A 27,328-nucleotide genomic window follows, 5' to 3' on the forward strand; every position below is an offset into this window, starting at 1 on the left:
GATAATGTATCAGATTAATAACAGTAATGCACTGTAGAAAATATAAGAAAGTCGTGTGTGTAATATAACATATGTATAATGTCTAATTCAAGTGCACAGTCTGGATCCTGATACCTAGATGAGGGTGGGGCCTCAGGCAGTGGGGCCCCCAGTAGTTTCCCCTGTGGACCAGTCTGATCCTGCCCCTAGTCTCCTGCACCTCCTCCTCTCTCCCCTCCTGCATCCCCCTTCCACACCACTGCTTCCCTTTCCCTCCTTTCCTGTTAACCCTGGAACACTAACCTTAATAAAATATAACATGATCGTTAACCATGGGTCTGAGAGACCCAACTATTTAGAGCCACACTCTATAGACACTTATCAATGAATCTTTATTCTAATATCGTACACATGTGTTAGAACTAGTGATGAGCGGGTTCGGTTCCTCGGAATCCGAACCCCCCCGAACTTCACCCATTTTACACGGGTCCGAGGCATACTCGGATACTCCAGTATTGCTCGGTTAACCCGAGCGCGCCCGAACGTCATCATCCCGCTGTCGGATTCTCGCGAGATTCGGATTCTATATAAGGAGACGTGCGTCGCCGCCATTTTTCACTCGTGCATTGGAAATGATAGTGAGAGGACGTGGCTGGCGTCCTCTCACTTTGTTTCAGAACTTTCAGGGGGCTGCAAATATCTTTATTCTGGGGACCAGCAGTATTATAGGAGGAGTACAGTGCAGAGTTTTGCTGACCAGTGACCACCAGTATTATACGTTCTCTGCCTGAAAAACGCTCCATATCTGTGCTCAGTGTGCTGCATATATCTGTGCTCACACTGCTTTATTGTGGGGACTGGGGACCAGCAGTATTATATAGGAGGAGTACAGTGCAGAGTTTTGCTGACCAGTGACCACCAGTATTATACGTTCTCTGCCTGAAAAACGCTCCATATCTGTGCTGCATTGTAGTATATAGTAGGAGTACAGTGCATCATTTTGCTGACCACCAGTATATAATATATAGGAGTACGGTACAGATGGCCACTGCTCTACCTACCTCTGTGTCGTCAAGTATACTATCCATCCATACCTGTGGTGCATTTCAGTTTTGCACAGTTTGCTGACCACCAGTATATAATATATAGCAATACGGTACAGTAGGCCACTGTTCTACCCACCTCTGTGTCGTCAAGTATACTATCCATCCATACCTGTGGTGCATTTCAGTTTTGCACAGTTTGCTGATCACCAGTATATAATATATAGCAGTACGGTACAGTAGGCCACTGCTCTACCTACCTCTGTGTCGTCGAGTATACTATCCATCCATACCTGTGGTGCATTTTAGTTGTGCGCAGTATATATAGTAGTAGGCCATTGCTATTGATACTGGCATATAATTCCACACATTAAAAAATGGAGAACAAAAATGTGGAGGGTAAAATAGGGAAAGATCAAGATCCACTTCCACCTCGTGCTGAAGCTGCTGCCACTAGTCATGGCCGAGACGATGAAATGCCATCAACGTCGTCTGCCAAGGCCGATGCCCAATGTCATAGTAGAAAGCATGTAAAATCCAAAACACAAAAGTTCAGTAAAATGACCAAAAAAATCAAAATTAAAAGCGTCTGAGGAGAAGCGTAAACTTGCCAATATGCCATTTACGACACGGAGTGGCAAGGAACGGCTGAGGCCCTGGCCTATGTTCATGGCTAGTGGTTCAGCTTCACATGAGGATGGAAGCACTCATCCTCTCGCTAGAAAAATGAAAAGACTTAAGCTGGCAAAAGCACAGCAAAGAACTGTGCGTTCTTCTAAATCACAAATCCCCAAGGAGAGTCCAATTGTGTCGGCTGCGATGCCTGACCTTCCCAACACTGGACGGGAAGAAGTGGCGCCTTCCACAATTTGCACGCCCCCTGCAAGTGCTGGAAGGAGCACCCGCAGTCCAGTTCCTGATAGTCAAATTGAAGATGTCACTGTTGAAGTACACCAGGATGAGGATATGGGTGTTGCTGGCGCTGAGGAGGAAATTGACAAGGAGGATTCTGATGGTGAGGTGGTTTGTTTAAGTCAGGCACCCGGGGAGACACCTGTTGTCCGTGGGACGAATATGGCCATTGACATGCCTGGTCAAATTACAAAAAAAATCACCTCTTCGGTGTGGAATTATTTTAACACAAATGCGGACAACAGGTGTCAAGCCGTGTGTTGCCTTTGTCAAGCTGTAATAAGTAGGGGTAAGGACGTTAACCACCTCGGAACATCCTTCCTTATACGTCACCTGCAGCGCATTCATCATAAGTCAGTGACAAGTTCAAAAACTTCGGATGACAGCGGAAGCAGTCCACTGACCACTAAATCCCTTCCTCTTGTAACCAAGCTCCTGCAAACCACACCACCAACTCCCTCAGTGTCAATTTCCTCCTTACACAGGAAATCCAATGGTCCTGCAGGCCATGTCACTGTCAAGTCTGATGAGTCCTCTCCTGCCTGGGATTCCTCCGATGCATCCTTGAGTGTAACGCCTACTGCTGCTGGCGCTGCTGTTGTTGCTGCTGGGAGTCGATTGTCATTCCAGAGGGGAAGTCGAAAGACCACTTGTACTACTTCCAGTAAGCAATTGACTGTCCAACAGTCCTTTGCGAGGAAGATGAAATATCACAGCAGTCATCCTGCTGCAAAGCGGATAACTCAGGCCTTGGCAGCCTGGGCGGTGAGAAACGTGTTTCCGTTATCAACCGTTATTTCACAGGCAACTACAGACTTGATTGAGGTACTGTGTCCCCGGTACCAAATACCATCTAGGTTCCATTTCTCTAGGCAGGCGATAACGAAAATGTACACAGACCTCAGAAAAAGAGTCACCAGTGTCCTAAAAAATGCAGTTGTACCCAATGTCCACTTAACCACGGACATGTGGACAAGTGGAGCAGGGCAGACTCAGGACTATATGACTGTGACAGCCTACTGGGTAGATGTATTGCCTCCCGCAGCAAGAACAGCAGCGGCTGCACCAGTAGCAGCATCTCGCAAACGTCAACTCGTTCCTAGGCAGGCTACGCTTTGTATCACCGCTTTCCAGAAGAGGCACACAGCTGACAACCTCTTATGGAAACTGAGGAACATCATCGCAGAATGGCTTACCCCAAATGGACTCTCCTGGGGATTTGTGACATCGGACAACGCCAGCAATATTGTGCGTGCATTACATCTGGGCAAATTCCAGCACGTCCCATGTTTTGCACATACATTGAATTTGGTGGTGCAGAATTATTTAAAAAACGACAGGGGCGTGCAAGAGATGCTGTCGGTGGCCCGAAGAATTGCGGGCCACTTTCGGCATTCAGCCACCGCGTGCCGAAGACTGGAGCACCAGCAAACAGTCCTGAACCTGCCCTGCCATCATCTGAAGCAAGAGGTGGTAACGAGGTGGAATTCAACCCTATATATGCTTCAGAGGATGGAGGAGCAGCAAAAGGCCATTCAAGCCTATACATCTGCCTACGATATAGGCAAAGGAGGGGGAATGCACCTGACTCAAGCACAGTGGAGAATGATTTCAACGTTGTGCAAGGTTCTGCAACCCTTTGAACTTGCCACACGTGAAGTCAGTTCAGACACTGCCAGCCTGAGTCAGGTCATTCCCCTCATCAGGATTTTGCAGAAGAAGCTGGAGACATTGAAGGAGGAGCTAAAACAGAGCGCTTCCGCTAGGCATGTGGGACTTGTGGATGGAGCCCTTAATTTGCTTAACCAGGATTCACGGGTGGTCAATCTGTTGAAATCAGAGCACTACATTTTGGCCACCGTGCTCGATCCTAGATTTAAAACCTACGTTGGATCTCTATTTCCGGCAGACACAAGTCTGCAGAGGTTCAAAGACCTGCTGGTGAGAAAATTGTCAAGTCAAGCGGAACGTGACCCGTCAACAGCTCCTCCTTCACATTCTCCCGCAACTGGGGGTGCGAGGAAAAGGCTAAGAATTCCGAGGCCACCCGCTGGCGGTGATGCAGGGCAGTCTGGAGCGAGTGCTGACATCTGGTCCGGACTGAAGGACCTGCCAACGATTACTGACATGTCGTCTACTGTCACTGCATATGATTCTCTCACCATTGAAAGAATGGTGGAGGATTATATGAGTGACCGCATCCAAGTAGGCACGTCAGACAGTCCGTACGTATACTAGCAGGAAAAAGAGGCAATTTGGAGGCCCTTGCAGAAACTGGCTTTATTTTACCTAAGTTGCCCACCCTCCAGTGTGCACTCCGAAAGAGTGTTTAGTGCAGCCGCTCACCTTGTCAGCAATCGGCGTACGAGGTTACTTCCAGAAAATGTGGAGAAGATGATGTTCATCAAAATGAATTATAATCAATTCCTCCGTGGAGACATTCACCAGCAATTGACTCCAGAAAGTACACAGGGACCTGAGATGGTGGATTCCAGTGGGGACGAATCAATAATCTGTGAGGAGGGGGATGTACACAGTGAAAGGGGTGAGGAATCGGATGATGAGGAGGAGGTGGACATCTTGCCTCTGTAGAGCCAGTTTGTGCAAGGAGAGATTGATTGCTTCTTCTTTGGTGGGGGCCCAAACCAACCAGTCATTTCAGTCACAGTTGTGTGGCAGACCATGTCGCTGAAATTATGGGTTTGTTAAAGTGTGCATGTCCTGTTTATACAACATAAGGATGGGTGGGAGGGCCCAAGGACAATTCCATCTTGCACCTCTTTTTTCTTTCATTTTTCTTTGCATCATGTGCTGTTTGGGGACTATTTTTTTGAAGTGCCATCCTGCCTGACACTGCAGTGCCACTCCTAGATGGGCCAGGTGTTTGTGTCGGCCACTTGGGTCGCTTAGCTTAGCCATCCAGCGACCTTGGTGCAAATTTTAGGACTAAAAATAATATTGTGAGGTGTGAGGTGTTCAGAATAGACTGGAAATGAGTGGAAATTATTGTTATTGAGGTTAATAATACTATGGGATAAAAATGACCCCCAAATTCTATGATTTAAGCTGTTTTTGAGGTTTTTTTGTAAAAAACACCCGAATCCAAAACACGCCCGAATCCGACAAAAAATTTTCAGGGAGGTTTTGCCAAAACGCGTCCGAATCCAAAACACGGCCGCGGAACCTAATCCAAAACCAAAACACAAAACCCGAAAAATTTCCGGTGCACATCACTAGTTAGAACTCAAGGGAATTATCCACAGAGAGGTAATAGTAAAAAAATCAGTCAGAACACAACATTGCATGGTGAGCCATGCACATAGGCATTTCACAGTGTGTACTTGAAAGACGTCTTCTAGTCCTTTGACAAGGAACAAAATCCACACCTTTGGTGAGGTTGCAGTCCTTGGGTAGGTTGTTCTGGAACCAGGTTTTCTTGAAGGAAAATGTTACCACACCATTACTAATCACAGAAGGAATATGTTACAGGTTGAGTATCCCATATCCAAAATGCTTGGGACCAGAAGTATTTTGGATATCGGATTTTTCCGTATGTTGGAATAATTGCATACTATAATGAGATATCATGGTGAAGGGACCAGGAGCGGTTCTTGGTGCGGGCAAGCAGTGCCTGTGCCAGGGGCGTGGCCGCAGTCCCCCCGCAGGCACCGCTGCCTACCCGCACCCCACTTCCGCTCCCCAGCTGCAGCAGACGCTGTGGGCTGTGTGGGCGTCCGCTGCAACCGTCTCCAGTGACAGACCCTAGAGGTTATTATTGACCTCTAGTGTCTATGCGGCGCTGCTATGGAAGAGACGTCATGGAAACTTTCGCACTGGGCTCCACAAGGTGTAGAACTGGCCCTGGATGGGACCCAAGTCTAAGCACAGAATGCATTTATGTTTCATACACACCTTATACACACAGCCTGAAGGTAATTTTTTTAATAACTTTGTGCATTAAACAAAGTGTGTGTACATTTACACAATTCATTTATGTTTCATATACACCTTGGCTTATAAACACAGCCTGAAGGTAATTTAATACAATATTTTTAATAACTTTGAGTATTAAACAAAGTTTGTGTACATTGAGCGATCAGAAAACAAAGGTTTCACTATCTCACTCTTACTCAAGAAATTCCGTATTTCCTATTCAGAATATTTGGATATGGGATACTCAACCTGTACCACACTATCGCTAACCATGCATCTGAGAGACCTGACTTCTCTATAACAGCTAAACTATGGGCCTAATTCAGATCTGTTCACGCGCTAGCGTTTTTCGCTATGCAACGATCGGGGCACTACTGCGCATATGTATGCACTGCAATGTGCAGGCGCATCATACGGGTACAAAGCGGATCATCGCTATGCGGTGGATTTAACGAAGAATCCATTCGCACAGCCGATCGCAAGGAGATTGACAGGAAGAGGGCGTTTGTGGGTGGCAACTGACCGTTTTCAGGGAGTGTCTGGAAAAACGCAGGTGTGTCCAAGCGTTTGCAGGGCGGGTGTCTGACGTCAATTCCGGCCTCGAACAGGCTGAAGTGATCGCAGCGGCTGAGTAAGGTCAGACCTACTAAGAAACTGCACAAACTGTTTTTGTACAGGGCGGCTGCACATGCGATCGCACACTTGCACAGCTAAAATACACTCCCCTATAGGCGGCGTCTATCTGATCGCAGCGCTGCAAAAAATAGCTAGACAGCAAACAGATCTGAATTAGACCCTATGAACGTTCCCAAAACTTTCGTATTATGGCCCTTATTCCGAGTTGATCGCTCGTTATTTTTCATCGCATCGCAGTGAAATTTCGCTTAGTGCGCATGCGCAATAGTCGCACTGCGACTGCGCCAAGTAACTTTGCTATGAAGATAGGATTTTTACTCACGGCATTTTCTTCGCTCCGGCGATCGTAGTGTGATTGACAGGAAATGGGTGTTACTGGGCGGAAACACGGCGTTTTAGGGGCGTGTGGATGAAAACGCTACCGTTTCCGGAAAAAATGCAGGAGTGGCCGGAAAAACGGGGGAGTGTCTGAGCGAACGCTGGGTGTGTTTCTGACGTCAATCCAGGAACGACAAGCACTGAACTGATCGCACAGGCAGAGTAAGTGTGGAGCTACTCTAAAACTGCTAAGTAGTTTTTGATCGCAATAATGCGAATACATCGGTCGCAATTTTAGGATCCTAAGATACACTCCCAGTAGGCGTAGGCTTAGCGTGTGTAACTCTGCTAAATTCGCCTTGCGACCGATCAACTCGGAATGAGGGCCTATGGTCCTTATTCAGCTTCAGTTGTAATATTGCAAAATCACAAATCGCCCGAAAATCGGACATTTGTGCATGCGCTGCAATCACATTGTGTGCGTGTACAAAGTCTGAAAAGAAAATGCAATGTGATCACATAGCTATTAGCAAGAAGTGTTCATTTGTGGAAGGTTACATGGCAATTGCAAGGAGTGGTTGAAAAAACACAGGCTTGTCATGGCTGTTTTCGGGCGATTGCTGCAATTAAAAACATGGCACCGCTGCGATTGTCAATGGTGCTGATTTCTTCCTATGCATCGCAATTATGCAAATACATACGCAAATTTGCGAATACATCATTGGCTGTTTTTTACCTTTCTGGGCGGCTCTTCACATGCGTTTTTTAGCAGAAGCAGTTCTGAAAAACGTCTGACCAATTTCTGTCTCAATAGCGTTGCAAGCTGAATAAAGTCCTATGGGGCTTATTCAGACCTGATCGGTGCTGTGCGTGTTCGCACAGCAGTGATCAGGCCTGAACTGCACATGCGCCGGTGCCACAGTGCGCCAGCGCATGCCAGACAGCCAACGGCTGTCTTTAGCTAGCGATCGCCTCTGCCTGATTAACATGCAGAGGTGGTCGCTGGGCGGAAGGGGGCAGGACGGCGGTGTTAAGCCGCCGTTAAAGGGGCTCGGTCCAGCCACCGCAAGCATGGCTGGACCATACCGGGGGCAGGCTGCGGCGGCTGTGTGACGTCACATGGAGCCGCTGCGACCCGAGCAGCGACGAGTAGCTCCCGACCAATGCACAGGAGCTGCACTGGTCGGGAGCTACTCCTGAAGTACAAAAGCATTGCCGCTTTGCAATGCTTTTGTACTTCTGCGACGGTGCAGGGACTGCGGTGCGGGCTAGCCCTGTGCTGGGCGTCCCCCCGCATATCAGTGTGCCTGATCGTAGCTGTGCTAAATTTAGCACAGCTACGATCAACTCTGAATCATCCCCTATATCTGATATAAATCTAAAATTATAGTAAGGTACTGAAATATCAGATTTTTTTTATTGTTTATTTGTTTTATTTACAAATGTTAAAAATGTTCGGGTTATGGTAAGTGTTCCAGGGTTAACCCACTTTCATTCACCTCTCCCCCACCTTGGTTCTACTACCCCACCACTCAGACCTGCTCCCTCCCTCCTCTCCCTGTCTTCTCACCTCCATCTGCTTCACATTGAACTCCCTCCGTGCCCACCTCCTGCAGTCTCCCTTCGTGGCTCAGGAGCCTGCACCACCACTACACCTTCTTTATCCCTGCCATCCAAATAAATCTCACCTCAGCGCTTCAGAAACCTTTTTAATCTCATTCACATCTCTCCCACAAACTCTCTCCATCTCTCCTGTGCCCTCTGGAATGCTAGATCTGCCTGTAACAAATTGTTCCCTACCCATGACCTTTTTTATCTCAAACTCCCTGAATTTCCTAGCCATTACAGGCACCTGGTTTCCCCCCTCTGACAACACTTCTCCCAATGCTGTCTCCACTGGAGGCCTCACATTCTCACATAATCCCAGGCCCAGGGTTCACCATGGTAGTAGTGTTGGGGTCTTTCTATCCTCCGGTTACTCCTACCAGCACATAACCCCAGAACCTTCCCTTACTTTCTGTAGATTTGAGGTTCATGATATACGCCTCTTCCAACCTGTTCACCTTTGGGTAGCTGTCATTTACGCTCCCTTGGCACTCCCTACAAATTCCTCGACCACTTTGCTTCCCGGCTCACTCACTTCCTTTCTTCAGACATTCCCTCCATTATCTTATGTCATTTTAACATACCAATAGATATCCCCACATAATCCTCTGCCTATAAATTCCTTAACCTCACATCATTGCTTGGTCTCTCCCAGCAGATCTTCTCAACCTCAAATGAGTGGGCACTCATTTGATCTGGTGTTCACTCCCCATTGTGATATTTCTGACTACTCCAACTCCCCATTTCCCAGTCTGGCCATCACCTGCTCTCTTTTAAGTTATCTCTCTCTGCTTCTTCATCTCTACCTCCTAAAGCTACCATCACTAAACATAACATTGAGGCCATCAACACCATTTCCTTATCCTCCCTGCTCGACTCACTGCTCTCTCTTATTCTCTCTCTCTCCTGCCATGAACAAGCCACTTCCCTGTACAATGCCTCCCTTACTTCGCTACGGACTCTGTTGCTCCAGTGACCACTATTCACCGTTGCAGATCAACACCTCAACCCTGGCATTCCAAATTCCCCAGATATCTGAAAAATATGCACGTACTGCCGAGTGACAGTGGCGGAAATCACGCTCTAAGGCAGACTTCCTCCTTTTCAAATGTATGCTCTCCTCCTACAGTGCTGCCCTTTCCCCCTGTAAACAATCATACTTCAAGAACTTCATCTCCTCCCAATTTTCAAACCCCTGCTATCTCTTTGCCACTAACTCTGCCCACCCATGCCTCAACAACTCCCCAATTCACTTGCTGCCCTTGACTTTGCTACCTATTTCCCATCCAAAATTGAATCCATATATCAGGACAACCCATCAGACACTCAACAACCTGTCCCCTTCTCTCCATGGCCCCCCCTCCCCATCCATCTTACCAACTTTGACTTCTTTTCCCCCAGTATCTGGAGATGAAGTCATGGCCCTATCTGGTCCTCCCCTCCTCCACCTCCCTACTAAACCCTATCCCCTCCCTCCACCGCCACCATCACCACCACCTCACAACTGCCTGTTCCCAACTTGCTCACCTCCTCAATCTCTCGCCATCATAAGACACTGTCCCCTCTGCCTTCAAGCATGCCCTTGTCTCCCCTATTCTTAAAAATTCTTCCCTTGATTCCAACACTCTCTCCAACTACCAACCCATCTCTCTCCTCCCTTTTGACTCCAAATTCCTTAAGTGTATTGTCTACTACCGCCTTGCTGCCTTTCTTTCCTCCCACTCCCAGCTTGACCCATTTCAGTCTGGCTTCCCTCCACTCCACTGAAACAGTCCTCACAAAAGTCTGCAATTACGTCTATGCTGCCAAATGCAAGGGCCATTACTCTCTGCTTATTTTCCTTGACCTCTTGCTTTTGACACTGTGGACCACCCTCTACTCCGGCAAATCCTTTACTCCATTGGTCTCTGTGGTACTGCCCTTTCCTGGCTATCCTCCTACCTCTCTGACCACTCCTTCTCTGCCAACTCTCATGACTCCATCTCCTACACACTTCCTCTAACAGGAAGTATCCCCCAAAGTTCTGTTCTCCTTTTCTCTCTCTAAACATCCTCTTTAGGTGATATCAATTACAATATCATCTCTATGCTGATGATACTCAAATCTACCTTTTCTCCCCTATTCGTTCCTGTTAGGGTCTCCTGCCCTGTGCTGCCACGTCGTCATGGCAACCGGGAGACAAGTGCTAGCGGAGTGACCTGAGCGCAGCTGATACTCCGGTTCGGGTCTTTTGCTGTGCAGTGGTTATAGGCTCTGTGCATGGCAGGGGATCCGGTGCTGGTTTTTGTGCTCACAGTCTGTGAGGTCTGAGTGGGGCGTGGACAGCACCTGCTTTATAAGGCCTCTTCTCAGGGTAAGCAGATGCTGCTGAATCTTTGTTGGTTAGTCAGTTTCTGAAAGTTAGCCAGTACTGTGTAGCTTTGTATTTGTTTGTTGCTTACTGCAAATAGGCCTGGGGATTTGGTATTACACTCTGCCAATCCAGACCTAGCAGTAAGACTGGAGTCAGTCGTTTAGCTTGCTGGGGTTCTGTTACTACTCTGTGGACTTAGCAAGTTTGCGGCTGTATTCTAAGACTTGCCTGTCTAATCCTGTCTCACTGTGCTAGGTGTCAGGGGTCAGTTTAGTGGCAGTAAACTGAACCTGTGCACTGCAAGTGAGAATTAGGATTGTGGAGACTCTCCTTGTGTCTATCATTCCATCTCTGACCAAGGAGTTTACTGCCACACCCGTTGGTAACCCTTTAGGGTTTTGCTGTTGCCCTTAGCAACAGCATTTCGGGTTCTCTACGTATTAAAACACAACATCTTGCTTTTCCCATCTGAGCAGTTCTAATACAAGGGAGATACCCAGTTCCTTAGCCTCTGGGCTTCTCTGTTCACTTTGTGTGTATTTTGTTACCCTATCACCTTCTGTGTACGTTATGTCATATTCCCCAGTCTGTCTGTAAGTCCATTTGTTTTGCATAACAGTTCAAACACCAGTACATTCCTGCAGGCACTGGAGTGCATAACAGTCCTGACACCAGTACTTTCCTGCAGGCACTGGTGTGCATAACATATTCAGCAGCCTAATACTCCTGTTGAAATTTTGTGGGAATATGGAGCATACCCCTCAAAATACGTTGCAACAGGTGGTCGATCAGGTGCAGGTCCTGACTCGACAATTTAATGATTTGTCCATTAAAATGCACACCTCCCAGGCTGCTGGCGGAGCTCCCGCAGCAGCAGCACCTGCAGGGGTTAAGGAGCCGAAAGTAAATCTCCCGGATCGTTTTTCTGGAGATCGCTCGCAGTTCTTTTGTTTCAAGGAGAGCTGCAAGCTATACTTCCGGCTTAGGCCTCAGTCTTCTGGGTCGGAGATTCAGCGGGTGGGCATAGTGATTTCCTTGCTACAAGGAGACCCACAGGTCTGGGCATATGGGTTGCAGCCTGACTGTCCGTCGCTTAAAAGTGTTGATGCTTTTTTTACGGCACTGGGCATGTTGTATGATGACCCTGACAAGACGGCCTCAGCTGAGGCTCAGATTTCGATCCTTAAGCAAGGGCGAAGGCCAGTTGAGGTTTACTGTACGGAGTTTCGGAGGTTGGCCCATGATACCCAGTGGAATGACCCAGCCCTGAGACACCAGTACCGAAGAGGTCTTTCTAACCAGATAAAGGACCAACTGGTACAATATCCCTTGCCTGATAGCTTGGATCAGCTCATGCAGTTATCCATCCGGGTGGATAGACGGCTGAGAGAGCGTAGGCTTGAAAGGGAGACTGAGATTTCCTTCCTTCCCAAGGGAACCTCAGACTCTGAGGAATTTTCCGAGGAGCCTATGCAGATTGGGGCTACCCGCCTCTCCTCGCGTGAGAAGACGCGGAGGAGACAGCAGGGGTTGTGTTTGTACTGTGGGAATAAAGGTCATGTGGTAGTATCATGCCCAGAAAAGCCGGAAAACTTCAGGGCCTGAGGGTGATGGGAAATATCCTGTCAGGCCAGAAGTCAGAATTTCCCAAGAAGACTTTTATCATTCCGGTGACCTTGAAGATCCTCGGTCAAACTGTCAAGACTGAGGCCTTTGTGGACAGTGGGGCCGACGGGGTTTTTATGGACCGCCAATTCGCCCTGAAACACTCTGTTCCCTTAGTACCCTTGGCATCGGAAATTGAGATTTGTGGGTTAAACGGGGAACCATTATCCCAAGGTAAAATTACCTCTTGCACTAGCCAGATTTCTTTGTTTATTGGAGCCACACACTCTGAAAAATTGTCCTTTTATGTGACTGTCTGTACTTTTGCCCCATTGGTGTTGGGGTTACCCTGGTTAAGGGCCCACAATCCTCAATTTGACTGGGTCTCTGGGGAGATTCTTAGTTGGGGTACTGATTGTTTCAGGAGTTGCTTGAGCCTTCCAGTCAGGCTCTCGCAGCTAAGTTTGCCAGGATTGCCCGGGTGTTATGCAGATTTTGCGGACGTGTTCTCCAAAAAAGTTGCAGAGGTACTACCTCCCCATCGCCCCTATGACTGTGCCATTGATTTGTTGCCAAATGCTAAGCTTCCCAAGAGCAGGTTGTACTCCCTGTCACGTGCTGAGACTCAGGCTATGGCAGAGTACATTCAGGAGAACTTGGCTAAGGGATTTATCAGACCTTCACAGTCTCCAGTTGGGTCGGGGTTCTTCTTCGTGGGTAAAAAGGACGGTTCGTTGCGACCCTGCATCGACTTCAGGGAATTGAACCGTATCACGATTAAAAACTCATACCCACTGCCTCTCATTTCGGTCTTGTTTGACCAGCTTCGTACTGCCACCATTTTTTCTAAGATTGACCTACGCGGTGCGTACAATCTAATCCGAATAAGAGAGGGGGATGAATGGAAGACTGCCTTTAATACCCACTCAGGGCATTATGAATATTTGGTGATGCCTTTTGGGCTCTCTAATGCCCCGGCAGTCTTCCAGGATTTCATGAATGATGTGCTCAGGGAATATTTGGATAGATTCTTAGTTGTATACTTAGATGACATCCTAATCTTCTCCCATTCCCTGGAGGAACATCGGAAGCATGTACGCTTAGTCCTCCAGAAACTTAGAGACCACCGGCTTGGGGCGAAGCTGGAGAAGTGCGAATTTGAAGTTCAGCAAATCGCATTTCTAGGATATATTATCTCCCCAGAAGGTTTCCAAATGGAGAGTTCCAAGGTACAGGCAGTCCTGGATTGGGTGCAGCCCACTAGTTTGAAGGCGCTTCAGCGTTTCCTGGGCTTTGCGAATTTTTATAGACGATTTATCGCTGGATTTTTCGTCTATAGTGGCGCCCTTGGTGGCACTCACTAAGAAAGGGGCGGATGTTGCTCACTGGTCTTGTGAGGCTAAAGCGGCTTTTGCCCGTCTCAAAAGGGCATTTGTTTCGGCCAAGGTGCTGCGACACCCAGATCCAGAGCGTCCTTTTGTGGTGGAGGTGGATGCCTCTGAGATGGGTATTGGGGCAGTGCTTTCTCAGATGGGAGTGTCTGATAATCGCCTTCATCCCTGTGCTTACTTTTCCAGTAAATTTTCGCCTGCCGAGATGAATTATGACGTGGGTAACCGGGAATTGTTGGCTATTAAGGATGCACTCGAGGAGTGGAGACACTGGCTTGAGGGGGCTAAGTTTGTGGTCTCAATTCTCACTGACCATAAGAATCTGGCATATTTAGAGTCAGCGAAGCGTCTCAATGCCAGGCAGGCACGATGGGCTTTGTTTTTTGCTCGCTTTAATTATTTGATAACATATCGCCCTGGGTCAAAAAACATCAAGGCTGATGCGCTCTCGCGGAGTTTTGCTCCAATCCAGGAGACCACCGAGGAGCCGTTGCCCATTGTTTCCCCATCATGTATTAAAGTGGGCATTACCCAGGACCTCTTATCATTAGTCCTTAGAGCACAGGAGCAGGCTCCTCCAGACCTTCCGGTAGGTCTTTTGTTTGTGCCTCCTAGGTTAAGACAGCGAGTGTTTCTGGAATTCCATGCCAAGAAGTCTGCAGGTCACCCGGGTATTGCCAGAACTCGGGAGTTGCTATCTAGGGCGGTGTGGTGGCCCTCGGTGGCTAAGGATGTGGATCAGTGGGTTCGGGCATGTGACATCTGTGCCCGAAATAAGACTCCTAGAGGGGTTCCTGTTGGCCCATTACATCCACTCTCTATCCCATCTAAGCCATGGACCCACATTTCAATGGATTTTGTGGTGGACTTGCCCAAATCCTCGGGGATGACAGCCATCTGGGTTGTCGTTGACAGGTTTTCGAAGATGGCGCACTTCGTTCCACTGGTTGGGCTGCCATCGGCCAGACGCCTGTCTGAATTATTTATGCTGCATGTTGTGCGTCTCCACGGGTTGCCACTTGATGTGGTCTCTGACCGCGGATCCCAGTTTGAGGCCAAATTCTGGAGGGCATTTTGTTCCGATCTCCAGATTTCTGTCAGCTTGTCGTCGGGCTACCATCCGCAGTCTAATGGGCAGACTGAAAGGGTGAACCAGTCCTTGGAGCAGTTCCTCAGGTGTTATGTCTCCAAGTGTCAGACTGACTGGGTTGCTCATCTGTCCATGGCGGAGTTTGCCTATAACAACGCGGCTCACTCTGCTACAGGGATCTCTCCCTTCCTTTGTGTGTATGGGCATCATCCTAAGGCCAATTCTTTTGACCCCCTGGACTCCACGCCTGGTGGTTCCTCTGTGGTTTCGGTCCTTAGAGGTATTTGGCGGAAAGTGAAGAAAGCCCTTGTGTCTGTGTCATTAGTGACCAAAAGGGTTTTTGATAAGCGGAAAAGACCCTGCAGCTTCAAATTAGGAGACTTCGTCTGGTTGTCTACCAAGAATTTGAAGTTGAGACAGCCATCTCATAAGTTAGGCCCCCGGTTCATCGGCCCTTATAAGATCACCAGGGTTATCAATGCGGTGGCATTTCAGTTAGATCTGCCCCGTTCTTTGGGTATCAATAAAACATTTCATTGTTCCCTTTTAAAACGGGCGATTAGTAATCCTTCTTCCAGTGGAAGACCTTCCCCTCTTCTGATACGTGGCCAGAGGGAGTTTGTTGTTGAAAGGATTCTTGACTCCAAGGTGGTTCGGGGTCGGCTGTCATTTTTGGTGCACTGGAAGGGGTATGGCCCGGAGGAGCGGTCGTGGGTGCGCAGTTGTGATCTTCATGCCCCCAGACTGATACGCTCTTTCTTCTCGCAGTTCCCCGATAAACCCGGTGGCAGGGGTTCTTTGACCCCTCGTCAGAGGGGGGGTACTGTTAGGGTCTCCTGCCCTGTGCTGCCACGTCGTCATGGCAACCGGGAGACAAGTGCTAGCGGAGTGACCTGAGCGCAGCTGATACTCCGGTTCGGGTCTTTTGCTGTGCAGTGGTTATAGGCTCTGTGCATGGCAGGGGATCCGGTGCTGGTTTTTGTGCTCACAGTCTGTGAGGTCTGAGTGGGGCGTGGACAGCACCTGCTTTATAAGGCCTCTTCTCAGGGTAAGCAGATGCTGCTGAATCTTTGTTGGTTAGTCAGTTTCTGAAAGTTAGCCAGTACTGTGTAGCTTTGTATTTGTTTGTTGCTTACTGCAAATAGGCCTGGGGATTTGGTATTACACTCTGCCAATCCAGACCTAGCAGTAAGACTGGAGTCAGTCGTTTAGCTTGCTGGGGTTCTGTTACTACTCTGTGAACTTAGCAAGTTTGTGGCTGTATTCTAAGACTTGCCTGTCTAAGCCTGTCTCACTGTGCTAGGTGTCAGGGGTCAGTTTAGTGGCAGTAAACTGAACCTGTGCACTGCAAGTGAGAATTAGGATTGTGGAGACTCTCCTTGTGTCTATCATTCCATCTCTGACCAAGGAGTTTACTGCCACACCCGTTGGTAACCCTTTAGGGTTTTGCTGTTGCCCTTAGCAACAGCATTTCGGGTTCTCTACGTATTAAAACACAACATCTTGCTTTTCCCATCTGAGCAGTTCTAATACAAGGGAGATACCCAGTTCCTTAGCCTCTGGGCTTCTCTGTTCACTTTGTGTGTATTTTGTTACCCTATCACCTTCTGTGTACGTTATGTCATATTCCCCAGTCTGTCTGTAAGTCCATTTGTTTTGCATAACAGTTCAGACACCAGTACATTCCTGCAGGCACTGGAGTGCATAACAGTCCTGACACCAGTACTTTCCTGCAGGCACTGGTGTGCATAACAGTTCCCCTCTCTCCTCACTCGTATCTCCAACTGTCTGTCTGCTATCTCTTCTTGGATGTCCCAACGCTATCTTAATCTTAACATGTCTAAGAATGAGCAGATCATCTTCCCATCCTCCCACAATTTCATTATCTATTGTTTTACCAACAATCTCCTCTAGGTGTTATCCTTGATTCCTTCCTCTTCCTCAAACCATATATTCAGTACCTCTCCCAGTCCTGCCGTTTCCATCTCAAAAATATTTCCAGTATCAGACACTTTCTAACCCTGGATACTACTAAAACCCTCATCCACTCACTGGTCGTCACCAGATTGGATTATGTAATCTCCTCCTATCTGGCCTCCCTGACTACCGCCTCTCTCCAAACTATACTCATCATTGCTGCTGGCTGGCTCATCTTGCTCTCCAAACATACTATGTCCACCTCCCCTCTTTTACAAGCCCTATACTGGCTCCCCTTTCCCTTCAGAATCCAATTCTAGCTTCTCACACTCACTTACAAAGCACTTACACATTCTTTTTCCATTCACATATCTGACCATAGGCCTAATTCAGACCTGATTGATATTGTGCAAAATCGCAAGGCGGACGATTATCGAACAACTGCCCATATGTACGGATCGTAATGCATAGGCGCAAGGCCAAGCTGCGAAAAAATTCTGCGTGTTTTTTGATCGCTTGGCGAACGCAAGCTGATTGACAGGAAGCGGGCGCTTGGGAGTGGTAACTGGTGGTTTTCTGGGTATGCATGGAAAAATGCTGCCGTTCCCAAGTGTTTTCAGGGAAGGTGTGTGACGTCAGCTCCGGCCCGGTCAGCCTGTTTCTATCACACTGTAGGAGTAAGCCCTGGGCTACGCACAGATTGCACAGTCTGGAAAAATCATTAGATGGTGAGTGAGTTGCGAACGGATTTGCAGCTGGCCGGCGCTTGCAAAGCTTTTTGCACGGCTACGCAGACTTGCACGGGGCGGATTTTCACTCTGTGTGGGCGGAGACTATCCAATCGCAAACCTTTTGAAAATTTGCAGAGAAGCGATCAGGTCCGAATTAGGCCCCATATCCCTTTACTATTTCACCCACCCTCTTCGCTCTACAAATGCAGGCTGTCTTTCCTGACAACTGATTGCTTTCCCTTATTCCTGCCTCCAGGATTTTGCCCATGGTGCTCCCTACCTCTGGAATTCTCTACTGCTCCCTATCAGACCCTCTGCCTCTCTACAAAACTCCAAACAGGCTCTCAAAACCCACTTCTTCATCAAAACCAGCCGTCTCTCATCTTAACCCTCTGGTCCATGCTCACTTCTACCCCATCGTTGTCACCGCTGTCTATCTGCCCTTCCCCTTTAAAAGGTAAGCTCTCACAAGCAGGACCCTCTCCCCTCGTGTGCTTTTCCTCGGTTTCTGCCACCCTGATGCTTTTTTCAGTGCCATGTCCCCTGATGCAGCAATGTTTATACACCATGTACTTGTCCTACATTCTCTTTTAGTGTAAGTCGCTGTTTTACTTGTTTTGCTCATTTGTTTATGTGCTTTGTTAGGTGCTACGGAACCCTTGTGGCGCCATATAAATAAACAATAATAATATTTTCACAGGCACTTTTGTGCATGCTGAAAGCAATGGACCATTTATGTGGTCATGAGGAAAGCAGGAAAATTTGTTGAGGCAAGGCCATATTAACAATGGGGCGGATGGGACTACAGCTCCAGGCCTTCACATAAACATGGGCTGATCAGCATGACAGCATGATGATGACCAGCCTCCTACACAGTTGGCTATAAATCCGAAGTATAAAAATTATATTTCTGCTTTTCTCACAAAATTATGCATTTTTTTCTATTTTATTCTATTTGGGGAGATATTTTGGTTTATGGTGGGTGGGGGGGGGGAGGGTACACACACAGCATGAGTCACAGCTCCTCCGCTTCCCGTCCAGCGGGATTTAGTACTGATCCCTCTCATACTGTGGGGCAGATTTATTAAGGCTGGTGAAGTGATAAAGTGGAAGGGGATAAAGGACCAGCCAATCAGCTCCTAACTACCATGTTATAGGCTTGGTTTGAAAAATGACAGTTAGGAGCTGACTGGCTGGTGCGTTATCACCTTTCACTTTATCACTTCTCCAGGCTTAATACGTCTGCCCCTGTGTCCTTGATCATTATCAGCTCTATGGCCATGTGGCTTTTAATCTAGCCCTGTGCTGAGGTTCCTGGTTGCCAGAGTGGGAGTCTTTAGCATTAGAGATGGAAACCCTTAATGTAGTCATCATTTAAATATTTCCTGGATTTGGGGGCAGGCCATGGAGGTGCTGTGGTCTTCTCTGATAGATTCATATTCTATTGTGATTGCCATGATGAATGTTACCAAATGGTCATACACTGAATATATTCATTCTGTTAATTGGCTAATATTTGTTTTATATAAAACCCTTTAGGACAGTGGTTCTCAAACTGTGTGCCTAGGTACCCTGGGTGCCTCTGGGCACTTGCAGGGGTGCCTTGGATTGGTGATCTAGGACCAATTTAAATTATTTTCCTATACCTACCTAAGATAAGGATAATCCATTTTACTTGCTTTTATTGTAGTTTTTAAGATTTCATTTAAGTGTTTTTAGTCCAGCTGTGTATGTGTTATTGTCCCATTTTTTATATGTGCTTCTTTTACGTGTAATTTTTATGTCAATAAATAGTCTTTTTAGAATTGGCAATTTTACATTTTATTAACACTATAGTCGCTATATATCCCTCATCCCCCCTTCCTTCCTTCCATATATATATATATATATATATATATACAATATCTCTAGTAGTTAGGAAGAAACCATTAGAGGATTTGACAAGATGAAATTTGTATCGAGGGCGTATGACTTTAATACCTGAGAAAAAAAAAATGGAAGTACTCCACCTTTATAGGGATCAATTACTTTGCTCCAAGTCTAAGAATATCAAATATACCATCCCATGGAAAATGGAGTTCAATACAGCACAGCCCTGTGGTACAACGGGCTACTAGGGCTTTATGGACTACAGTGGCCACAGATAATGAACTAAGAGGGACATGTACTAAGCAGTGATAAAAGTGGAGAAGTACGCCAGTGGAGAAGTTGCCCATGACAACCAATTAGCTGCTCTGTATATGTTTATAGTATGCAAATGATATTTATTTATTACCAGTCATTTATATAGCGCACACATATTCCCCAGCACTTTACAGAGAATATTTGGTCATTCACATCAGTCTCTGCCCCAGTGGAGCTTACAATCTATACATGTACACGCACACATTCATGCTACGGTTAATTTTGTTGGGATACAGTTAACCTACCAGTATATTTTTTGGGGGATTGTGGGAGGAAACCGGAGTACCTGGAGGAAACCCACGCAAGTACGGGGAGAATATACAAACTCCGCATAGTTAGGGCCATGGTGGGAATCGAACCCATGACCTCAGTGCTGTGAGGCAGTAATGCTAACCATTACACCATCCATACTGCCTAAATTATAAATGTTTTTTCAAGCTGATTGGTTGCCATGGGCAACTTTTCCACTGGCTCACTTCTCCACTTTGATCACTGCTTAGTACATGTCCACCTAAAATCTTTAAGTAAGAAAAGACCTATGGCCTGTTTCACAAGAGGATGCAGCATCCGTGATCCACTTTGTGGTCCACACGGACATCACAGGATTTACAGCTTTTCCCTCTACTCAAAGCCAGTTCTTGCAGAGGGCTCCAGGATGTTACAAATGCCTACATTGTATAACCTCTACATAAACTCTACACATATGATAGTGGGGAAGTCCTTTAAGCACCCTCCCATTCCGCACAGATATAATATCAGACATGTGTTATCATGTTTAACTACCATGTAGTATATTTAATCATCTGCCCATGTTATTATTACATGGGTAAAACAGTCAGATCAGATCAGGACAGAATGGCATTGCATCGATCTGCCATTAAGGCAGCTCTCCTTAAGAAAGTGGCTGACCAACCAGTTTCTTGATGCCCACCACTCTCATACAGATTTACGTAATATACATAATGACCATATACCAGCCTCAATTAGGGAGGGGGGGGGGGGATAGAAATAAACGCCTCCTTAAACTGGAGGCTTTATGGATACACACCCTAAATACGATCCAGTCTGCAGAGCTAAGTGAGAGGTTTAGTTGGAGCATCTTTGTGTAGCTACCATTCCACTTTCCCTGTAAATCTTTTACTTTTTTAACCTTTTATTAGTTAATTACAATCTGCATTTATTTATTTATTTATGTACCTGGATCCGTTGTCATGTGTCAGGACATTTGGACACAAAAAATTACAGTGTATATTTCCTTTCAAGCTGTGTTTTATGTTCCCAATCATGGGAGACTATGGGGGTCATTCCGAGATGTTCGCTCGCTAGCAGTTTTTAGCAGCCGTGCAAACGCATAGTTGCCGCCCACGGGGGAGTGTATTTTCGCTTTGCAGAAGTGCGAACGCAAACACATTTAGTGCAAAACAAAACCAGCCCTGTAGTTACTTATCCTGTGCGATGATTGCTGCGATGTGTGACACGGTAATGACGTCAGATACCCGACCAGCAAACACCTGGCCACGCCTGCGTTTTTCCAAACACTCCCAAAAAATGGTCAGTTGACACCCAGAAACTCCCACTTTCTGTTTAATCTTCTTGCGACCGCCAGTGCGAATGAAAGCGTCGCTAGAACCTGTGCAAAACCACGATGCTCAATGTACCCGTATGTCGCGCGTGCGCTTTGTGGTGAATACGCATGCGCAGATTTGCCATTTTTATTAACTGATCGCTGCGCTGCAAAAAACGGCAGCGAGCGAACAACTCGGAATGACCCCCTATATTCAGCAGATATGATACACTGTTTATATATGCAAGTGACTGTGTTACTACATTATGAAATTTACATATGCTGCTTGTCTTCCCTCAGCTGTACTGCGGTGGGCCTCGGAGATGGAGCTCAGCAGATACCCACGGCTCACCTCCGAAAAGGTGGTTACAACAAATTTAAGGTAAGCTCATTGAGTCCTCCTGTTTGTAATTCACACATGTTAGCCTTGAAAAAAGTGCTGGCTAGGCACTGAAACGTGTGCTGTGAGTCGCTATTTTCTTGTTTTGCTCATTTGTTTATGTATTTTGCTAGGCGCTTCGGCACCCTTGGGGCGCCATATAAATAAAGGATGATAATACAGGTCCTGCACAAGCTCTGTGTATTGTCCCTTATATATTTGTAGATGTTGATCATGTCCCTTCTTAGTCTCCTCTTTTCCAGTGTAAACATGCCTAGTCTTGCAAGCCTTTTCTCGTATTCCAGCGTCTCCATGCCCTTAATTAGTTTGGTCGCCCGCCTCTGAACCTTTTATAGCTCCAGGATATCCTTTTTGTAGTATGGTGCCCAGAATTGTACACAGTATTCAAGGTGTGGCCTCACTAGTGATTTATATAACGGGAGTATAACACTCTCATACCTTGCATCAATTCCCCATTTTATGCATGCTAATATCTTATTAGCCTTCTTTGCTGCAATCCTACTTTGGGTACTGCTGCTTAGTTTGCTATCTATGAGGACACCTAAGTCCTTTTCCAGTACAGAATCCCCTAATTTTACCCCATTTAGTATGTAGGTGTTATTTTTGTTCTTGTTACCACAGTGCATTACCTTACACTTGTCTGTGTTGAAGCGCATTCTCCATTTGGCTGCCCATGTTTCTAATTTAACTAAGTCGTTCTGAAGAGACTCGGCATCTTCCTCTGTATTTATAGCCTTACACAATTTGGTATCATCTGCAAAAATTGACACCATGCTCTCTATACCTTCTGTTAAGTCGCTAATGAAAATATTGAACAATAGCGGTCCTAATACTGAGCCTTTTGGCACACCACTTAGCACTTCAGTCCAATTTGAAGAGATCCATTAACCACAACGCGCTGCTCCCTATTATCTAACCAATTTTTGACCAAAGTGCATATTGTGCTTCCTAGCCCTATTTCTTGTAGCTTGTAGATAAGTCACATGTGTGGTACAGTGTTGAAAGCTTTGGCAAAGTCTAAAAAGATTACATCCACCTCTTTACCCTGATCGAGGTTTGCACTTACTGTTTCATAAAAGCCAAGTAAGTTGGTTTGACAGGATCTGTCCTTCACAAATCCATGTTGATTCCTTTTAATAACCTTTTTGGCTTCAAGTAACTTCTGAATACTATCTCTTAGAGTACCTTCCAATACTTTCCCCACTATAGATGTAGGACTAACTGGTCTATAATTACCTGGTTCAGCTTTACTTCCCTTTTTGAATATAGGCACTACTTCCGCTATACGCCAGTCTTTGGGAACCATATCTGATATTACTGAATCCTTAAAGATCAAAAATAGCGGTTTTGCAAGTTCAGAGTGAAGCTCCATTAGAACCCTTGGGTGAATTCCATCGGGGCCCGGTGACTTATTAATCTTTAAATGTTTTAATCAGAAACACACTACCTCCTCGCTTAAATAAGTACCTATCAGTGGGATATTTTCATTATTGAGATTGTGTGTTAGTCCCTGAATTGGGTCCTCTCAAGTAAATACTGTTGAAAAAAAAACTAATTTAGTGTGTCCGCTATGTCATTATCAATTTTGCTTAAGACTCTCAACTTGTCTTTTAAAGGGCCTATAGTCTCCTTCTTTAATCTCTTGCTATTAATGTATTTAAATAATTTTTTGGGATTCGTTTTGCTTTCCTTTGCTACTAGTTTTTCAGTTTCTACTTTAGCCGCTCTTATTTCCTTTTTGCATATTTTGTTACAGTCCTTATAGTGCTGAAATGACTCCGCTTTCCCGTCAGATTTGTATTTTTTAAATGCTCGCCTTTTCTTGCCCATAAGTTCCTTTATCTTTTTGTTAAGCCACATTGGTTTATGATTTTTATTCCTTTTTTTGCTGCTCGTAGGAATGTAAAAGGTGACAGTGCTGTGCAGTGCAGTGGGTGTGCAGTGTCACTGACACTGCACAGCACTCTCACCTTTTACATTGATACAGTGAGTCAGTCAGTTCTGCCAACCAGTCACTATTGTTAACACCGATGTCCCAACGCGTCGCATTGCAGGGAAGTAGATGCACTAAATAAAATACAGCACCCAGCAGCCCTTAGTGCCAAGGCATTCCGGCCTTTAGGGCTGCTGGGAGCTGTAGTTTATTGAGTGCATCTTCTTCCCTGTAATGCGGTGCGGTGGGACACCGGCGCTAACAATAGTGACTGGCTGCTTGGCTGCTGTGCGAATCTCCGGGAGAGCCACTGCCAAAGGGAGGACAGCAGCTTAGCTGCTTCCAGGAGGAGAAGCATTACCCGCTCCTCCCCACTCGCAGTAACTCCAGGCCCCATCTGCGGCACCCCCACACCCCCCTTGCTCCAAACACCCTCCCCCACCCTCAGCACCCACCCCTCCCCCACCCGCGGCACCCCTGCAACCACCACTCCCCCACCCGCGGCACCCCTGGTCCCCATCCATGTGTCCCCCACGCCCGCCACTCCCCCAACCACAGCACCTACTAGGTGATTCATCAGGCCCTGCGTGCGCTGTTCATGCCGTTACAAGGGGCTTCGACCCCTTAACCATCGCACGCCTTTTGTCCATGCAGTATTTAACCACTCACACAATTATGATTGGAGGTACTACTCCATATAATAAAAGTATTGCAGGCCACAAAGGTGTGCAAGGGCTAAGACGGTGTAGCCCCTTACGACGCTGTGAATCCCCTAGTATCACCTTGACAAAGGGGCGTGCGAGCCCCGAAACGTTGGTTTGTTATACTGATGTGAATACACGTTTTACCTCGTTAAACCTCTGAGTGCCGCAGATGTTTTCTACATTTGATAACACCCTTTTCTTCTGGGGGCACCGGAGCATTACATTACGCTTATGAGGAGTGCCAGTCCAAGTGTAAGTTTTATATATATATATATATATATATATATATATATATAACAAAACAATAACCAGTTGCGCTAAATGTGTAGCCTTTTGGCATAAAAGTCCTTGGAGAAATTTTGGCAGCCAATCCCCAATAGCAGGTCCTCTTGCCAGTCGAGAACCAGAAATTTAAAGATGAACTAGCAGATGTATAGGGGGCGCTCAAATAACAGTCTCAAACTTTCTTCGGATTGAATATATATATATAGTCCACTGTAGGCGGCACTCTGGTAATAAAGATGCAAACCAGAGTGCCGCCTACAGTGGACTGTATTATTGACTCGTGGCTCTGCGGGTCTAGGAGGGCACCGGGACTTAGTACCTATACCTGGGAGTGCTGCCAGAATTTGCTTGTATATATATATATATATATATATATTATATTTCTGTCCATTTTCCTCTTGTGATGCTTACTAAACTATATATACTACCTGTGATAAAAATAAAATAGAAAAAACTGCTTATTAGTCATAGGGGGTGATTCAATTCTTACACAGGAATTTAGCTTCAGGCTTATGTGCTGTGAGCTATTCAATTAATCGGATGTAGTTATGTGACCGGCGGTCAGAAGACCGCTGGTCACAATACTGACGCCAGGATCCCGTCCCTCACAATCCCTACAGTCGGCACCCATAGAGTGAGAATAGAACCTGCAGTAGAACCCTGAAGGGGCTTCGCTGCGCTCAACCCTCCCCCCCCCCCCCCCCAGCCGCCGGGCATCTAAAAGCCGGGTATCGTTGTCGGTATGGTGACCACGTGATACCAACCCCATTTAATACCTCTTACAGATTGGCAGAGCCGGGTCACACCCAGCTCTAGGACTTGCAACATCACCACCAATGCTACAGGAGGTGGTGCTTTGAGATGATCATCTCCAAGCGCCTTCTCCTATGCACAGAACGGGTGCCGGGTTACCTTGACACTGGCCTACCGTTCACACTGCACCGCATCCTTGGTCGATTCTGGCTTCAACTCCCGGTTGCAACCTGGGATGAAATGCCGGGACGCTGGGACGCCAGGTTGTTGCGTGGTCACGTGCAATAACCCAGGAAATTTATGCTAGTCTGAAAGGGGTATAATTCCTGCGACTAGCCCCGAGACTGCATTTATGACGGGTTTATGCTCGTGCCCTCCTGAGGTGCAAGCAGAAATCCGCATTCATTATAGCTTTGAGGCTGGTTACTAGTGCCAGATGTGTTCTTACTGCATTGCATGCGCCCAGCACATAAGATGGGAGAAGCTGCTTAACGAGACTAATCCCCTTCATTCTCGCGCAACATAATATATGTCACAGGAATTATTTAAATAGCACTTACAGTAGCTCAGAAGCGAAATTCCTGCGTAACAATTGAATTGCCCCCATATAAAACCCCTGGTATGTAATGGGTTAAGGTTGTAGTATACACACATACCTATGTATATGAGTCAGCAGATATGGCCACTTACTACATACAGCAACAGTTCAGATACAGATTTCTTAAGATATGGTTGTGTAACATAATAGTTATTCTAAAACAGATACGTGGAGTATAAAAAGATGTGCTAGTAGAAAAGGTCTGTCATTAAAAATGAATTGTTCTATAAACTACAAGTTTCTATAAATTGTAATGCTTCAGTCTGCCAGTGCATATGTCTGCCACATAGTGACCTTTTCTTTAGTGTGGCTCACCTGTCCTTTTCACCCTCTAAGTTGCCTCTGTCCCACCAGTCAGTAGATAGGGGTAGTAGCATGCAGATCCTGTAACAGAGACAGAATTCAGCTGAGAGACAGACGTAGGAAAGGGGTGGAGACTCTAGAGAGTAAGAGTAGAGAGAAGGAGGAAAACAGGATTAGGAGGAGTGTAACTAAAATTCTCTTATAGAGGGGGAATGGGTTAACGGACGGAGTAATAGGAGAATGGAATGAAGAAAGTAAATCCGGAAAAAAATGTACAGGAAAGTGAAGTTCAGGGTTAATGGCCACAGGGAGATATGTGTTTATAGGAACTAGCAAAGAAGCAATCCAAAAGTTAATAGGAAGAACAAGATTGGCATTGCTTCACACTGGACAAACACGTTAGAGCCCAACAGGAGCTATTGCACAAAACTAAATGAAACTCAATCACAAGTTCATATGAAACCTGAGGTGCTGTTGGTGGATTTGTGTTGGAGACATTTCAGTTTTGATTGAAATGAGCACTGAGCAACTGTGTTGCTGTTATGTTATACTTGTAGATGCAGAGCATAATGTATGCCATGATTATACTAAACACATTTTCTTTTAACAGTAAACTACTATAGGTCAAGTGTGGTAATTTCTACATTCTATCATATTTCCTTTCATATACCTATAAACTATTTCTAAAGCAGTGTTTATGCTTGCTATTAAATCTGAGATGGGAATATTCCCAGAAGCAAAAACTGAGCCTGTCCTGGGAACTGTTTGGATGTTCTAGGGGTCAGTATGTGGTATCTGAAAATCTGTATTGAAGCTTATGGCAGCAATATAGATTTTAGTAGCACCACAATACACCAATCTTTTCAGAGCCCTCTTCAAGGGGTTTCTCTACTCCACTAGCAGCAACTTCACTATCTGGCTAGCTCTGCCAGCACAGTGTAACTGTCACTGGGAAATGCCCATGCGTGCCCAGTGACACAGTAGTTTGGCTTGGCGAGGACCAAGCAAAACTTTTCCAGCTAATCAATTCCCCCATTGGCAGGTATAGGTAATACTGTACCTACGGCTCTGTGGATAGTCAATAAAAACCA

The 27,328-nt window shown here is 46.3% G+C and overlaps 1 protein-coding gene across 1 annotated transcript in view; it reads right to left on the reverse strand.

The window, feature by feature from the left end:
* SLC16A5 (solute carrier family 16 member 5) overlaps positions 1-26,328 on the reverse strand; it is a 92,731-nt gene extending 66,403 nt beyond the window's left edge. The window contains exon 1 of the mRNA XM_063960656.1: positions 26,250-26,328. The gene's annotated coding sequence lies outside the window, so the exon portion shown is untranslated. The remainder of the gene's footprint in view (positions 1-26,249) is intronic.
* Positions 26,329-27,328: the final 1,000 nt, after the last annotated feature.

The sequence above is a fragment of the Pseudophryne corroboree genome, chromosome 3 (genome assembly GCF_028390025.1).
Source record: "Pseudophryne corroboree isolate aPseCor3 chromosome 3, aPseCor3.hap2, whole genome shotgun sequence".
Taxonomy (NCBI): Eukaryota; Metazoa; Chordata; class Amphibia; order Anura; family Myobatrachidae; genus Pseudophryne; species Pseudophryne corroboree.